Here is a 5,847-nt window from a genome sequence, read left to right on the forward strand (position 1 = left end):
AGAGATGGTTGGGATGTGATTCCCGGGATTCTGTGGATCAGGGACAGTTGGGATGTGATTCCCAGCACTCTGTGGATCAGGGACGGTTGGGATGTGATTCCCGGGATTCTGAGGATCAGGGACATTTGGGATGTGATTCCCAGGATTCTGTGGATCAGGGACATTTGGGATGTGATTCCTGGGATTCTGTGGATCAGGGAAGGTTGGGATATGTTTCCCAGGGTTCTGTGGATCAGGGACATTTGGGATGTGATTCCCAGGATTCTGTGGATCAGGGACGGTTGGGATGTGATTCCCGGGATTCTGAGGATCAGGGACGGTTGGGATGTGATTCCCAGGATTCTGTGGATCAGGGACGGTTGGGATGTTTCCCGGGATTCTGTGGATCAGGGACATTGGGATGTTTCCCGGGCTGCCGTGGCTGCCAGGCCATTCCCGATTTCCCGCTCCTGCCGATCCCGGCCGGATCCAGCCCAAGCTGTCGCGGCAGCTGCCGCACGCCGGGAGCCGGGCACGGGCAGAGCAGCTCCTCCGGCCGGGGAGGATCCCGCGGATCCCTGTTCCCAAACACGCTGCTCCCTGCCGAGGGGAATCCAGGGGATCCCAGCACTCCCAGACCCCACAGCTGCTCGTATCCCTGCACCCCATAACCCACACCCCATAACCCACACCCCATAACCCACTGCACCCCATAACCCTGCACCCCTTAACCCACAGAACCCCATAATCCACAGCACCCCATAACCCATCACCGCATAACCCTGCACCCCATAACTCACAGCACCCCATAACCCTGCACCCTTTAAACCGCAGAACCCCATAACCCATCACCCCATAACCCACAGAACTCCAAAACCTGCATCCCATAACCCAGAGCACCCCATAACCCCACACCCCATAACCCTGCACCCCTTAAACCGCAGAACCCCATAACCCACAGAACCCCAAAACCTGCATGCCATAACCCACAGAACCCCATAACCCCACACCCCATAACCCACAGAACCCCATAACCCACAGAACCCCATAACCCTGCACCCCATAACCCACAGAACCCATAACCCCACACCCCATAACCCACAGCACCCCATAACCCCACACCCCATAACCCACAGAACCCCATAACCCTGCATCCCATAACCCACAGAACCCCAAACCCTGAACCCCTTAACCCATAGCACTTCATTAAACCCACACCCCATAACCCACAGCACCCCATAACCCACAGCACCCCATAACCCCACACCCCATAACCCTGCACCCCTTAACCCACAGAACCCCACAACCCACAGAACCCCATAACCCCACACCCCATAACCCACAGAACCCCATAACCCTGCACCCCATAACCCCACATCGCATAACCCCACACCCCATAACCCCGCACCCCATAACCCCACACCCCATAACCCACAGACCCCCATAACCCTGCACCCCATAACCCCACACCGCATAACCCCACACCCCATAACCCACAGCACCCCATAACCCACAGAACCCCAAACCCACAGCACCCCATAACCCACAGCACCCCATAACCCTGCACCCCATAACCCACAGCACCCCATAACCCCGCACCCCCTTAACCCATCACCCCATAATTCTGCACCCCATAACCCACAGAACCCCATAACCCACAGAACACATAAACCCACACCCCATAACCCCACACCCCATAACCCACAGCACCCCATAACCCCGCACCCCATTAACCCCACACCCCATAACCCCACATCCCATTGACCCCTGTGACCCCGGTGTCATCCTGTCCCTGTCCCGGTGACCCCAGTGTCACCCAGGGCCTGTCCCTGTCCCCATCCCAGTGTCACCCTGTCCCTGTCCCCATTCCAGTGACCCCAGTGTCACCCAGGGCTCATCCCTGTCCCAATGTCACCCAGGGCCTGTCCCTGTCCCCATCCCAGTGTCACCCAGGGCCTGTCCCTGTCCCTGTCCCAATGTCACCCAGGGCCTGTCCCTGTCCCTGTCCCAATGTCACCCAGGGCCTGTCCCTGTCCCCATCCCAGTGTCACCCTGTCCCTGTCCCTGTCCCAGTGTCACCCAGGGCCTGTTCCTGTCCCTGTCCCAGTGTCACCCAGGGCCTGTCCCTGTCCCTATCCCAGTGTCACCCAGGGCCTGTCCCTGTCCCTGTCCCAGTGTCACCCAGGGCCTGTCCCTGTCCCTGTCCCAGTGTCACCCAGGGCCTGTTCCTGTCCCTGTCCCAATGTCACCCAGGGCCTGTCCCTGTCCCCATCCCAGTGTCACCCTGTCTCCATCCCAGTGTCACCCAGGGCCTGTTCCTGTCCCTGTCCCAGTGTCACCCAGGGTCTGTCCCCATCCTGGTCACCCGCTGTCCCCCAGGGTCCCTCGGTGTCCTTGTCCCTGCAGGAATGATCCGGAACACGGATCCCAACTGTTCCCGGAGCACTCGGGATTCTCCCGCTGCTTCCCCGTCCCCTGCACCCACCCAGGGCCAAAATATCCTGGGAAAGGGGACAAGGACACCACAGGGGACAGGAGGACAGCTGTCACCTCCTGTCCCCTCCTGGGATGGGGGAAGGTCCCTTGGGAAACTCCCAGGGGGTGAATTCCACGTGGCCGTGGAAAATCCAATCATTCCCATGGATATCCCATATCCCACATCCCATATCCCATATCCCATATCCCATATCCCACATCCCATATCCCACATCCCATTTCCCATATCCTACATCCCACATCCCATATCCCCTATCCCATATCCCATATCCCACATCCCATATCCCATATCCCACATCCCATATCCCCTATCCCATATCCCATATCCCATATCCCACATCCCACATCCCATATCCCACATCCCATATCCCATATCCCACATCCCATATCCCACATACCATATCCCATATCCCACATCCCATATCCCATATCCCACATCCCATATCCCACATCCCCTATCCCATATCCCATATCCCATATCCCATATCCCATATCCCATTATCCCACATCCCTTATCCCCTATCGCATATCCCCTATCGCATATCCCATATCCCACATCCCACATCCCCTATCCCATATCCCATATCCCCTATCTGCTATCCCCTATCCCACATCCCATATCCCATATCCCATATCCCACATCCCATATCCCACATCCCATATCCCCTATCCCATATCCCATATCCCATATCCCACATCCCCTATCCCATATCCCACATCCCATATCCCACATCCCATATCCCCTATCCCATATCCCATATCCCACATCCCCTATCCCATATCCCACATCCCCTATCCCATATCCCACATCCCATATCCCATATCCCATATCCCATATCCCATATCCCATATCCCACATTCCCTATCCCCTATCCCACATCCCTGGCTGGAATTCCCTGGCACTCTGGGATTCCCGTGGGATCAGGGCTGGGTTGAGGTGCCATCCCGTGTCAGGGACAATTGTCCCTGGTTTCGGGTGACAGCAGCTGACACAACCCATCCCGGGATGGAAAACATTCCCTGCTCCGGACGGTGCCGGCACCCAGCCCCACGGGGATCCCGGGATGATCCCGAAATCCAGGGGCAGCAGGAAAAGCGGGAATTCCCCCCGGGTGAGAGCCCAGCTGGAACTGGGATCCCCAAATCAGCAGGACACGGAGCTGGAAAGGAGAGCCCGGAATGTTCCGGGGCTGGGAGAGCTGGGAATGTGCAGCTGGATCAGGGAAGGATCCAGGGAATCCTTGGAGCCTTTTCCAGAGGGAAAGGAGAGCTGGGATTTGGGCAAGGGCTGGAGGGGCAGGAGGCAGGGAATGGCTTCCAGTGGGAAAGGGGAGCTTGGGATTGTGGGAGCTTGGGAAGGAATTCCCGGCTGGGCTGGGATTCCCAGAGAATCCCTGGATCCCTGGCAGTGTCCCAGGGTGGGTTTGGATCACCCTGGGATGGTGGGAAGTGTCCCTGGGATCATGGGATGGAAGGTCCATGGATCCCATCCCAAACCATCCCGGGATTCTGGGATCCAGGACACTCAGGATCCATCCCCAGGGATTTTTATGGAATTGGGAGATGGAAAAGGGAAGGGAGACCCTTCCTGGAGTCCCCAATCCCCAGGGAAACCCCTGGATCCCAAAATTCCATCCCAGAGAGGAATCAGGATGGGGCTGGATCCAATCCAGAACTGGGAGAGCTGGGAATGGAGAGAATTCCCTGGGAAAGGGGAGCTTGGGACTGTGGGATCCTGGGAAGGAATTCCCGGCTGGGCTGGGATTCCCAGAGAATCCCTGGATCCCTGGGAGTGTCCCAGGAAAGGTGGGATGGGATAATGGGATAATGGGATAACGGGATGGGATAACGGGATGGGATAATGGGATGGGATAACGGGATGGGATGGGATAATGGGATAATGGGATGGGATAATGGGATAATGGGATGGGATAATGGGATGCAGGTGGAGACAGCTCTGGGGCAGGGTTGAGATTTGGAGTTTGGGATCTGGGGTTTGGAATTTGGGTTCTGGGAGCTGTTCCCAGGTTTGGGGTTTGGGATTTGGGTTTTGGGAGCTGTTCCCAGGGTTGGGATTTGGGGTTTGGAGTTAGGGAACTGTTCCCAGAGTTGGGATTTAGGGTTTGGGAGCTGTTCCCAGGTTTGGGGTTTGGGATTTGGGTTTTGGGAGCTGTTCCAAGGGTTGGGGTTTGGGATTTGGGTTTTGGGAGCTGTTCCAAGGGTTGGGGTTTGGGTTTTGGGAGCTGTTCCCAGGGCTGGAGTTCAGAATCTGCGGTTTGGGAGCTGCTCCCAAGGCTTGGATTTGGGGTTTGGGGTTTGAGAGCTGTTCCCGGATTTGGGATCTGAGCTTTGGGAGCTGTTCCCAAGGCTGGGATTTTGGCTGTGCGATGTGCGGTTGTGGGAGCTGTTCCCAGATTTAGGATCTGGGCTTTGGGAGCTGTTCCCAAGGCTGGGATTTTGGCTGTGCGATGTGTGGTTTTGGGAGATGTTCCCAGATTTGGGATCTGGGCTTTGGGAGCTGCTCCCAGGGTTGGGATTTGGGGTTTGGGGTTTGGGAGCTGTTCCCGGATTTGGGGTTTGGGGTTTGGGAGCTGTTCCCAGATTTGGGATCTGGGCTTTGGGAGATGTTCCCAGATTTGGGATCTGGGGTTTGGGAGATGTTCCCAGATTTGTGATTTGGGGTTTGGGGTTTGGGAGCTGTTCCCAGGTTTGGGATCTGGGTTTTGGGAGCTGTTCCCAGGGCTGAGATTTGGGATCTGAGCTTTGGGATGTTTTCCCAGAGTTGGGAATTGGGATCTGAGCTTTGGGATCTTTTCCCAGAGTTGGGAATTGGGATCTGGGCTTTGGGATCTTTTCCCAGAGTTGGAATTGGGATCTGGGCTTTGGGATCTTTTCCCAGAGTTGGGATCTGAGCTTTGGGATCTTTTCCCAGAGTTGGGAATTGGGATCTGGGCTTTGGGATCCTTTCCCAGAGTTGGGATCTGAGCTTTGGGATGTTCTCCCAGAGTTGGGAATCGGGATGTGGGCTTTGGGACCTGTCCCCGCAGCTCTCGGCACCGGCCGCGCTCCGGGGCTCGGGCGCCGTCCCCAGCGGGGTCACCCGGCCCGGTGCGACACTCGGGGGTCCCCGGGGGCGCTGGTGCTGAAGGACAGCTCCGCCCCCTCCCCCGCCCTCCCTCCCCCTCCCTCTCCCTCCTCCCCCTCCCTCCCTCCCTCCTCTCCCTCCCTCCTCCCGCTCCTTCGCCGGCCCCGCCGCCGCCGCGGCCGCCGCAGCCGCGCCTCGGCCGCCTCCCCCGGCCGCCCGCCGTGCCCGGGCGCTGCCGCCATGCCCCAGCCGGCCCCGCCGCGCTCCGCAGCCGCCGCCGGCGCACC

This window comes from Fringilla coelebs (assembly GCF_963513975.1).
Source record: "Fringilla coelebs genome assembly, chromosome: 3".
NCBI lineage: Eukaryota > Metazoa > Chordata > Aves > Passeriformes > Fringillidae > Fringilla > Fringilla coelebs.